Genomic DNA, 13,011 nt, shown 5'->3' with positions numbered 1-13,011 from the left:
GCGTACATAAAATGGCATTGAACCTTTGCGAGACTGAGCTGGATGTTCGCTTTCTGTTTGGATTTCAAGTTATCCGTACCCAAGTGCGGTTTACCTTCCGTGCTCACAGCAGAGAAGGGGCAGGTGAGAACCGTATCATTAACCTGTTTTGTGTGACGCTGAAGAAATGTATGGGAAGAACGTAAAGAGGACCTGTCTCTTGATACGCCCGTTTTAGTAACTGCTTGCATTCTCCGCGCAATAACAGTTGTGGATAATTTCCTACATCTCTCATGTGCTGTTCCTCTCATATTAATACTAGAAGTACATGATGGAATTGCTATAGCAGTCTGCATTAAATGTCCCACTGGGTTTTGTCAGTTGGGGATGTGTCCCTGGACAGTCTGATACTATCCAATCACTGCTGCCAGTGTCAGACTGTGCAGGGGCACACCTCCAACTGTTAACACCCGTCTGGACCTTTCTTACAGACTACTTGCCATTCATTCATAAACTCCTAATAGGAATAATAGAGGAATGACACCCCATAGAGTTATATGAAAAGATGCTCCAGAATTGTTATTACATGTGGAGTGCAAGTAGTTACTAAAACAGACATGTCAAGGAAGGACAGCGCCTCTTAAAACCTCCATGCAAATGTCGTGTTTCAACTCGAGTGTTGCAGGACATGACCCGCTTTAAAGGGGGACAACCCCTTTAAAGCGACACTCCATGCAGAACTCATCCGCTGTTATGCCTAGTGCAGAGCTTGAGTAAGGGTGGGGCAATTAGAGAATCCCCGTGTCATGTTCCACCGCTCTAATCCCTGCATTAGACATAGCAGCGGATCAGCATTATCTGGTGCGTTCCTTTACTGCTCCAAAGTGAGGATGAGTGAATCGATTTGTCTCATTAGCCAGACACGGGCATGCATCAGGAAATTCTCACAGCTGCCCTGGCTTCTAGTAATTCCTGTAATAATACTAAGGCCTCTTTCACACGGGCGTCATGTTTTTTGCCCGGATAAGATGTGGGTGCGTTGCGGGAAAATGCGCGATTTTTCCGCGCGAGTGCAAAACATTGTAATGCGTTTTGCACGCGCGTGAGAAAACTCGGCATGTTTGGTACCCAGAGCCGAACCCGGACTTCTTCACAGAAGTTCGGGTTCGGGTTTGGGTTTGGTGTTCTGTAGTTTGTATTATTTTCCCTTATAACATGGTTATAAGGGAATATAATAGCATTCCTAATACAGAATGCTTAGTACAATAAGGCTGGAGGGGTTAAAAAATAATAATAATTTAACTCACCTTCATCCACTTGATCGCGCAGCCCGGCTTCTCTTCTGTCTTCATCTTTGAGGAATAGGACCTTTGATGACGTCACTGCGCTCATTACATGGTCCATCACATGATCCATCACCATGGTGATGGATCATGTGATGGACCATGTGATGAGCGCAGTGACGTCATCACAGGTCCTATTCCTGTGCACAGCAAAGAAAAAGACAGAAGAGAAGCCGGGCTGCGCGATCAAGTGGATGAAGGTGAGTTAAATAATCTTTTCTTTTTTTTTAACCCCTCCAGCCCTATTGTACTATGCATTCTATATTCAGAATGCTATTATTTTCCCTTATAACCATGTTCTAATGGAAAATAATAATGATCGGGTCTCCATCCCGATCGTCACCTAGCAACCATGTGTGAAAATCGCACCGCATCCACACTTGCTTGCGGATGCTTGCGATTTTCACGCAGCCCCATTCACTTCTATGGGGCCTGCGTTGCGTGATAAACGCACAATATAGAGCTTGCTGCGATTTTTCACGCAACGCACAAGTGATGCGTGAGAATCACCGCTCATCTGCACAGCCCCATAGAAATGAATGGGTCCGGATTCAGTGCGGGTGCAATACGTTCACCTCGCGCATTGCACCCGCGCGGAAAACTCGCCCGTGTGAAAGGGGCCTAAGGGTCCATTCACACGATTGTATCCGTTTTGAGGATCCACAAAACGCGGATACTGGCCGCATGCATCCCGCATTTTGTGGTCTGCAAAACGGACAAGAATAGGACATGTTCTATCTTTTTGGCGGGGCCGCAGAACAGATATATGAATGAGGCCAGGACACAATGAGCTGTCCACATCTTTTGGTGCTTCATTGAAATGAATGGGTCCACATCCCATCCGCAAGTGCGGACCGAAAATATGGTCCTGTGAATGGACCCTAAATCTTGTAATTGCTGTTTTTGCGTTTCTGTGGTGTTATGTCTGTGCGCTGCAGAGATTACTGCGTCTATGTGATGGAGAACATATATCGGCTGGATATCACATTAGGATAACCATAACTAAAGCATTTTTCCTTTCTGGTAGTATTTGAGGCTGTATATTGAGGCTGTGTTTAGCTTTAATCGCTATCTGTACGAAATTAGACTATGGGCTGATCCACGCAATCGAGCTCGGTCCAGGACACACAGCCCATGTGTTGGCCGCGTCTCTTGGACCAACCGCGGCTGACCCAAAGTGACTACATCATAGGAACTGATTGTTTCATAAATTACTATCTGACAGCAGGTCTGTTGTATTGTGCTCATCTCATTGTGTGAATCAGCCCTAATGGCTAGGGCTGTCCGGCTGCAAGAGAGTCACTAGCATAGGGCACAGAGGGCGGCACATTGGGCACTGCCTCCCTGACCGCACTGTACTCTCCGTAGTCCTCAGCCCTGTCATTATCAATGGCGTCATTCCACTGTCAGGTTTTTGCAGAATGCACTGGGGAAGGCTCCAGGTGTTCAGCAGGGAGAGCAATGTACATGAGCATTGTCAACTTGTTAAAACACGTCTGCAGTGCCACACGCAGCTCAAGGGCAAAAGTGGTGCGCGTTATGGCCCATTTATATATTTGTATAGGTTAATCAGGTCTCCCCTTAGACGTCTCTTCTCAAGACTAAATAAATTAAATTCTTTTAGTCTTTCTTTATAACTAAGGCTACTTTCACACTTGCGGCAGTGTGATCCGGCGGGCATTTCCGTCGTCGGAACTGCCTGCCGGATCCGCCGATCTGCCGCTGACTGAAAGCATTTGTGAGAAAGATCCGGGTGCGGATACGTCTCACAAATGCATTGCAAGGACGGATCCGTCTCTCCGCTTGTCATGCGGACCGACGGATCCGTTTTGTACATTTTTTCACATTTTTACCGATATGCGCATGCCGGAGCGACGGATCCGGCATTCCGGTATTCTGAATGCCGGATCCGGCGCTAATTCATTCCTATGGGAAAAAATGCCGGATCCGGCGTTCAGGCAAGTCTTCAGTTTTTTTCGCCGGAGAGAAAACCGTAGCATGCTGCGGTTTTCTCTTTTGCCTGATCAGTCAAAACAACTGAACTGAAGACATCCTGATGCAAACTTAACGGATTACTCTCCATTCAGAATGCATGGGGATAAAACTGATCAGTTCTTTTCCGGTATAGAGCCCCTAGGACGGAACTCTATGCCGGAAAAGAACAACGCAAGTGTGAAAGTAGCCTAAGGCCTCTTTCACACTTGCGTTGTCCGGATCCGTCGTGCACTCCATTTGCCGGAGGTGCCCGCCGGATCCGTAACAACGCAAGTGAACTGAAAGCATTTGAAGACGGATCCGTCTTCAAAATGCGTTCAGTGTTACTATGGCACCCAGGACGCTATTAAAGTCCTGGTTGCCATAGTAGTAGTGGGGAGCGGGGGAGCCGTATACTTACAGTCCGTGCGGCTCCCGGGGCGCTCCGGAATGACGTCAGAGCGCCCCATGCGCATGGATGACGTGATCCATGCGATCACGTCATCCATGCGCGTGGGGCGCCCTGACGTCATTCTGGAGCGCCCCGGGAGCCGCACGGACTGCAAGTACGCACGGACTGTAAGTATACCGCTCCCCCGCTCCCCACTACTACTATGGCACCCAGGACTTTAATAGCGTCCTGGGTGCCATAGTAACCATTCAGAAAAAGCTAAACGTCGGATCCGGTAATGTGCCGAAACGACGTTTAGCTTAAGGCCGGATCCGGATTAATGCCTTTTCAATGGGCATTAATTCCGGATCCGGCCTTGCGGCAAGTGTTCCGGATTTTTGACCGGAGCAAAAAGCGCAGCATGCTGCGGTATTTTCTCCGGCCAAAAAACGTTCCGTTCCGGAACTGAAGACATCCTGATGCATCCTGAACGGATTTCTCTCCATTCAGAATGCATGGGGATAATCCTGATCAGGATTCTTCCGGCATAGAGCCCCGACGACGGAACTCTATGCCGGAAGAAAAGAACGCAAGTGTGAAAGAGCCCTAAGACCCTCCATACTACTTATCAGTTTAGTCGCTCTCCTCTGTACTTTTTCCAGCTCCAGGGCGTCCTTTCTATGGACTGGTGCCCAGAACTGGACTGCATATTACAGATGAGGCCGCACCAACGCTTTGTAAAGTGGTCATATTACATCCCTGCCCCGCGAGTCCATGCCTCTTCTAATGCATGACAATATCCTGGTGGCCTTAGAAGCAGCTGATTGATATTGTGTGCTGTAATTTAACCTACCATCCACAAGGACACCCAAATCCTTCTCTATAAGTGACTCTCCCAGTGCTACATCACCTAGGACATATGAAGCACAGAGATTATTACTACCAAGTTGATGCCCAATCACTCAGAGTGTTCAAGTCAGCTTGTAGTTTATGGACATCTTCCATAGACTGTACAGTTCTACACAGCTTAGTGTCATCTGCAAAAATAGAAATGGTGCCATTAATCCCGTCCTCGATATCACTAATAAATAAATTAAATAATAGAGGACCCAGCACTGAACCTTGGGGTCACCACTTATAACCCGGGACCATTTTGAATAGGAATCATTGATCACAACTCTCTGGACTATACTTTCCAAGCCTATAGACCTTACTTTACTTATTAAGTGTCTGAGGGACCGTATCAAAAACCTTCGCAAAATCCAGAAACACTACGTCCACAGCCGCCCCTCTGTCCAGGCTACTGCTCACCTCCTCATAAAAACAACTTCTGTCCCTAGTAAACCCATGTTGGTTATCACTTATAATATTATTTATAGTCACATACTCCTGTATATAGTCCCTTAAGAGTCCTTCAAACATTTTTCCCACAACAGAAGTTAAACTAACTGGTCTATAATTACCTGTGGAGGACCTAGATCCTTTTTGGAATATGGGCACCACATTTGCCTTGTGCCAATCACTTGGCACTGTACCAGTACCTAGAGAATCTTTGTAAATTATAAACAGGGGCACAGCAATGACTGAACTGAGCTCTTTAAGCACTCTTGGGTGTAATCCATCTGGATCCGTTCACATTTACCCTATTCAACTTGTCTTGGACCATATCTACAGTTAGTTAAATGAGTATATTACTGGATGTACTAACAGCCCCGTCTCCTTTCTCTTCTTTTGTATATACAGAGCTAAAAAAAAACATTTAGTAACTCTGCCTTTTCCTTATCTTCAGTGACTACCCCCCTTTACCATTATTTAGGGGACCTATCTGCTCAGACCTTGGTTTTTTAGCATTTATATATTTAAAGAATTTTTGGGGATTTGTTTTACTCTCTTTTGCCACCTGCTGTTCGTTTTGTATTTTTGCTAATTTTATCTCCTTTTTACAGATTTTATTAAGCCTTTTGTAATCTTCAAACACTACAGCTGACTCCTCAGATTTGTATTTTTTAAATGCCTTTTTTTTGTCTTTTATTGCCCTTTTTACAGTAGCTGTAAGCCATGGCGGGTTTAATTTTAGCCGTTTATACTTGTTACCTAAAGGAATACATTTTTGAGTGCAATTGCTCAATGTGGAGTTGAAGCTCTCCCATTTATCCTCAGTATTATAATGTGACAGTAGCTGCTCCCAGTCTATGCCCTGAAATGCTGCCCTCAACCCATGGATATTAGCCTTTTTGAAATTCAGTGTCTTTGCTCTGCCTGACAGAGTTTGCTTCTTATAGTGTAGGGGGAATATAATTATATTGTGGTCACTATTATCTAGTGTTTCTCGAACAGTAACATTTCCAACAAGCTCTGCATCATTAGAAATGACCAGATCTAACAGAGCATCACCCCTAGTGGGGGCTTCTACAAACTGGCCCATAAACTGGTCCTGCAGCAAGTTGAGGAATCTTCTCCCCTTTGCGGTTGAGGCAGAACCATGGCCCCAGTCAATGTCTGGGAAGTTAAAATCTCCCATTATGACCACTGTACCAGCCTGTGCCGCCCGCTCTATTTGGTTATACAGTTGCGTTTCTATCTCCTCTGTGATGTTACGGGGTCTATAAATTACACCAAGAATTATTTTTCCAGTGTTTATATCCCTTTTGTATCATGCAATTATGGGGTGGATTTATAGTAAGAAAAGTGATGTAATATCTAGGAAACTCACTTTGCTGCAGGGGGTGCCCACCCGTCATGAGTTTGCCTAAGGAAACAATTGTGCTGCATATAATTTAATGTCACATGCACAAGTTTTATGGTATTCTGCCAGTTTTACACATGCACTGCTGTAAGTTTCCTATCTACGAAGCATTCGGAAAGTCTTCAGACCCTTTCACTTTTTCACAATTTTGTAAAATGTTCTGGCCTTGTGCTAGAATAAAATAAAAAGTTGAGGTTTTTCCCCCGCTTCAGTGTGCACTCAATACTCCATAAGGAGAAAGTGAAAACAGAATTTTAGAAATTTTTGCAATTTTATTAAAAAGTTGAAGCTAAAATTTTGCATTGACATAGCTCTGTGCCCTCCCATTTCTCTTGATCGTTTTGGAGATGTTTTTACACCTTGATGGGAGTCACCTGTGTCAATTCAGCTGATTGGATGTGATTTGGAAAGACACAGCCCTGTCTATATAAGGTCTCACAGCTGACAATGCATTTCAGAGCAAAAACCAAGCCATGAGGAGGAAAGAACTGCCTGTAGAGCTCAGAGACGGGACTGTGTGGAGGCACAGATCTGGAGAAGGGGACAAAAACATTTCTGCTGCACTGAAAGTTCCCAAGAACACAGTGGCCTCCATAATTCTTAAATGGAAGTCGTTTGAAAAAACCAAGACCTTTCCTAGGGCTGGCCGCCCCACCAGCCTTAGTAATTGGGATAAAAGGGCTTTGGTAAGAGAGATGACAAGAATCCAATGGTCACTCTGGCTGAGCGCCAAAGATCCTGTGTGCAGATGGGAGAAACTTCAAGAAGGTTAACAGCCTCCACCAATCTGGGCTTAATGGCCTCCTCAGTAAGAGACACATAAAAGCTGCCTGGAGATTACAAAAAAAAACACCTAAAGGACTCTCAGACTGTGAGAAACAAGATTCTCTGGTCTGATTAAACCAAGATCCACCTTTTTGGCCTCAATTCTAAGCATCATATCTGGAGGGAACCAGGCACTGCCCCTCAGCTGGCCAATACCATCCCTACAGTGAAGAATGGTGATGGCAGCATCATGCTGGGGTTGGGGTATCAGCGACCGGGACTGAGAGACTGGTCAGGGTTGAGTGAAAACTGATTGGAGCAAAGTACAGAGATGTTCTTAATGAAAACCTGATCCAGAGTGCTCTGGTCCTCAGACTAGGCAGAAGGTTCACCTTCCAACAAGACATTGACCCTAAACACAGGAGGGACTTAGGGACAACACTATGAATGTACTTGAGTTGCCCAGCCAGAGCCCTGAACCCAATGGAACATCTTTGGAGAGAGCTGAAAATGTCTGTCCACCGACGGTCCCTATCCAACCTGACAGAGCTTGAGAGGATCTGCAAAGAAGAATGGCAGAAAATCTCCAAATCCAGGTGTGCAAACCTGCCGCTGGGTTCCAGGTCCATCGCTCACCCATGTCAACATTCTGTTTGGCACGGGTCACGTGAGCGCTCCAGCCGATGACTGGCCGGAACAGTCATGTGTCGCCCATATTACGGGTTGAAGACCCAGATGACCGCAGTTCTACTAAACCAATCTACTGTTCTAGGGTGATCTAAGTTTCCACAGAACCATGGTGGTCCGGTTCTTGCGCTTTAAAACAAATATATCAAGATGACCATCTTCCAGCTATCTGAAACTGCCCATAGGGTGTCATTTGCCATCTCAAAGAATCATACATTTGTTAGAAATGTGGCAGGTGCCACCTGTGCCCATGTTAGGACCCCGTTATTCCAGTATTGCCTCTCCTCTGTGTTTAAGGCATCATTTTCAGCAGTTGTCTGGCTTTCTGTCTAAACCTGCCCTCCAGACCAAAACATTTCTGGCATAGTTTGCATATCACGTCATGATGGCTCCGGCCGCACACTACAGGAATCCAAGTTCTTTTCACAAGGAGCCTGATGATGAGGAAAACAGCCCCCCCCCCTTCTTTTTTTTTTTTTTTTTTTTAACCCAAAAGATGGTTGCCTTTGGTTTTAGGGAGATTATAAAATGCAGACTATCATTCACGTTGAGCTAGTTTTTGCATTTTTTGTATATGCTTGTGATTATAGTTTCAGGTTTAAAATTTAAAACAGGATTCGTTCATGGAGGAACATCCTAGAGGTATGACTGTACTTCCCCTCAGTGGCTCACATACCAGAAAGGCAGGCCACGGCTATCGGACATGTGGGGAGAAGAGTCTGCTCTCCCTGCTTGCCTTAAAGAGGAAGTGTTGGAGCTTCTGACACATCTGTTTGAATAAATACTTCCATACTACATGAATGTGCAATGGGTTCTTCAGCTATCCTCTCTGTTATTCCACCTGGAATTAACAGAACAAATTGACATTACCACCCTTCTTGTCAGTAGGGTGAGTCCCTACAGAACTGCTGTCTGCACTGATTGTCAGAGCTGACAGATCCTCTATACTACACCACACAGGAGAGCCGACAGATCCTCTATACTACACCACACAGGAGAGCCGACAGATCCTCTATACTACACCACACAGGAGAGCTGACAGATCCTCTATACTACACCACACCGGAGAGCTGACAGATCCTCTATACTACACCACACAGGAGAGCTGACAGATCCTCTATACTACACCGCACAGGAGAGCTGACAGATCCTCTATACTACACCACACAGGAGAGCTGACAGATCCTCTATACTACAGCACACAGGAGAGCTGACAGATCCTCTATACTACAGCACACAGGAGAGCTGACAGATCCTCTATACTACACCACACAGGAGAGCTAACAGATCTTCTATACTACACTACACAGGAGAGCCGACGGATCCTCTATACTACACCACACAGGAGAGCTGACAGATCCTCTATACTACACCACACAGGAGAGCCGACAGATCCTCTATACTACACCACACAGGAGAGCTGACAGATCCTCTATACTACACCACACAGGAGAGCTGACAGATCCTCTATACTACACCACACAGGAGAGCTGACAGATCCTCTATACTACAGCACACAGGAGAGCTGACAGATCCTCTATACTACACCACACAGGAGAGCTAACAGATCTTCTATACTACACTACACAGGAGAGCCGACGGATCCTCTATACTACACCACACAGGAGAGCTGACAGATCCTCTATACTACACCACACAGGAGAGCCGACAGATCCTCTATACTACACCACACAGGAGAGCTGACAGATCCTCTATACTACACCACACAGGAGAGCTGACAGATCCTCTATACTACACCACACAGGAGAGCTGACAGATCCTCTATACTACACCACACAGGAGAGCTGACAGATCCTCTATACTACACCACACAGGAGAGCCGACAGATCCTCTATACTACACTACACAGGAGAGCTGACAGATCCTCTATACTACACCACACAGGAGAGCTGACAGATCCTCTATACTACACCACACAGGAGAGCCGACAGATCCTCTATACTACACTACACAGGAGAGCCGACAGATCCTCTATACTACACCACACAGGAGAGCTGACAGATCCTCTATACTACACCACACAGGAGAGCTGACAGATCCTCTATACTACACCACACAGGAGAGCCGACAGATCCTCTATACTACACCACACAGGAGAGCTGACAGATCCTCTATACTACACCACACAGGAGAGCTGACAGATCCTCTATACTACACCACACAGGAGAGCTGACAGATCCTCTATACTACACCACACAGGAGAGCCGACAGATCCTCTATACTACACTACACAGGAGAGCTGACAGATCCTCTATACTACACCACACAGGAGAGCTGACAGATCCTCTATACTACACCACACAGGAGGAGAGCTGACAGATACTATGGGCATACTGTGTCAAAATCGCTAACTGTGTGATGCGATATGTGATTTTATTATGGACGACATGCTGTTGTATATGGTGGCATATAAAAGTTTTAAGCAATATGAAGGGGCACACTCAGAAGGGAAACACGAATGGTAAGAAAGATAGTGGACTTTTAATAGTCTAAAAACATACCCCTAAAATTAATTAAAACATACATAAGGCACACCTATAACCCATACACAATCAATAATACTCGATATATGACTATAATGGGGATAAGATCAAATCGCTGTGGGCGTACTGGTGAAACATAAAGCCACAATGTCCCTATTTAAATGTGTGACAGCGTACCAGCAATGTCCCAATAATCCTATTGTAGTTAGGCGTAGATACTGCTAATATAGCCGAAACCAAGCTGAGCAGTATTTATATTGCAGTAAAGTTCCAGTGTCCAATAGCGTACATCAAGCATAAGCAGTGCCAAATATCAATGAAGCTCGATATGGACTTCACAATGAGACTGGTAGTCTCGTTACTTACAGTCTCTTCATGTATCTTGTAGTGCTCATATAAGAGCCCGGTCTTACCCCTCTTCACTGCCTCTCCGCAGCGTTGTTCCCAGGTGGCCGTACACTCGCAGCGTCCCACGTCCCTCCTTACTTTGTTCTATATAAAAGTTTTAGCACCCCTGGTCAAAATTACTGTTACTGTGAACAGTTAAGCAAGTGAAATTATCTCCAAAAGGCATAAAGTTCCAACAAGAGCACCTTTCAAGTATGGGAACACAAGGAGATTTTAGTGCTCAGATAACTTTGACCGACGATTTAGACCTTAAATAGTTTGAGGATTAAGCCTTGTTCACCATCATCGTTAGAAAAGTGATGCAAATGTCAAAGCTTTATAAATACCCAGACTCCTCTAACCTTGTCCCAAAAAACAGCAGCCATAGTTTCTTCTAACACTCTGAAAATGAAAATGGTTGAGACTCAAAAACAGGTGAAGGCTATAAGAAAATAGCAAAGCGTTTTCAGGCTGCCATTTCCTTCAGTTTGAAATGTTATTACAAAATAGCAGTTAACAAGAACAGTGGAGGTCTAGAGAAGGTCTGGAAGACCAAGAACATTTTTGAAAACGGCTGCTTGTAGAATTGCTAGAAAGGCAAATCACAACCCCCGCTCGACTGCAGACTGCAAAAGACCTTTAGGAAGATTTAACAGACTGGAGTTGTGGTACATTGTTCAGCCCTCATGGAAGAGTCACCTCTCCAACCATTAAGCATGTGGTGGATCAATCATGCTTTGAGGTTCTGTTGCAGCCAATGGCACGGTGAACATTTCACTGGTACAGAGAAGAATGGATTCAATGAAATTCCAGCAAATTCAGGAACCAAACATAACACAAACTGTAAAAAAGCTGAAGCTGAAAAGAGGATGGCTTCTACAAATGGACGATGACTCTGCACACCTCAAAATCTACAGTAAACTAGCTGAAAAGGCACAAGGTTAAAGGGCTTCTGTCACCCGACTAAACTGTGTTTGTTTTTTGGTTACTTATAATCCCTATACTGCGATTTATGCATACATACTGTAATTAATCATTTTGGTTCAGCAGATTCTGTTAAAAACGCACTTTTAAAATATGCAAATTACCTGTCTACCAGCAAGTAGGGCGGCTACTTGCTGGTAGCAGCTGCATCCTCCTATCCTAAAGACGCCCCCTCCGCATGTTGATTGACAGGGCCAGCGAACGGGATCTTTCTCTGCTGGCCCTGTTTGCATTCAAAATCTGGCGCCTGCGCCGTACCTGTCTTCAGTCGGCGCAGGCGCACTGAGAGGAGGACGCTCGCTCGGCCGCTCCATCCTCAATGCGCCTTCGCCGATGACGTCACATCTACACCCGGCGCAGGCGCATTGAGGAAGGAGCGTCCGAGCGAGCGTCCTCCTCTCAGTGCGCCTGCGCCGACTGAAGACAGGTACGGCGCAGGCGCCAGATTTTGAATGCAAACAGGGCCAGCAGAGAAAGATCCCGTTCGCTGGCCCTGTCAATCAACATGCGGAGGGGGCGTCTTTAGGATAGAAGGATGCAGCTGCTACCAGCAAGTAGCCGCCCTACTTGCTGGTAGACAGGTAATTTGCATATTTTAAAAGTGCGTTTTTAACAGAATCTGCTGAACCAAAATGATTAATTACAGTATGTATGCATAAATCGCAGTATAGGGATTATAAGTAACCAAAAAAGAAAAAAACAGTTTAGTGGGGTGACAGAAGCCCTTTAAGGTTTTACCATGTCCCTCAAATAATTGAAAATCTGTGGATAAACCTCAAAAGAGCAGCATATACAAGATAGCCCAGCAATGTCACAGAACTGGAACGGGCTGCAAGAAAGAAAAATCTCTCAAACTAGAATTGAAAGACTCTTGACTGGATACAAAAAGCGTTTACAAGCCAAAGGTGGTTCTACTAGGTACTAATCATGCAGGGTGCCCAAACTTTTGCTTTGGGCCCTTTTCCTTTTTTGTTATTTTGAAAATTATAAACAATAAAAATATATGTTTTGCTTAAAATACAAAGAGAAATTGTCATCTTTGACTTTATGCCTTTTGAAGATCATTTCATCTTCACCTTTTCATAACTGTTCACAGTAACAGTCCTTTTGACCAGGGACGCCAAAACCTTTGCATGCCATTGTAGAGGCGTAAGCAGATCTGTGGCGTGCAGCAGGGAACAGTACACAATATTCTTATATCATGCCAGTACGAACTTGCATAATAACAGGAACTGCACATCGTGACGTTCT

The 13,011-nt window shown here is 45.2% G+C and overlaps 1 protein-coding gene across 2 annotated transcripts in view; it reads left to right on the top strand.

Moving 5' to 3' along the window:
* ARHGAP1 (Rho GTPase activating protein 1) overlaps window positions 1–13,011 on the top strand; it is a 55,978-nt gene that overhangs the window by 21,540 nt on the left and 21,427 nt on the right. The window lies entirely within an intron of this gene.

Source organism: Bufo bufo, chromosome 10 (assembly GCF_905171765.1).
Source record: "Bufo bufo chromosome 10, aBufBuf1.1, whole genome shotgun sequence".
NCBI classification, from domain to species: domain Eukaryota; kingdom Metazoa; phylum Chordata; class Amphibia; order Anura; family Bufonidae; genus Bufo; species Bufo bufo.
This window is presented reverse-complemented; position numbering and strand designations above follow the sequence as displayed.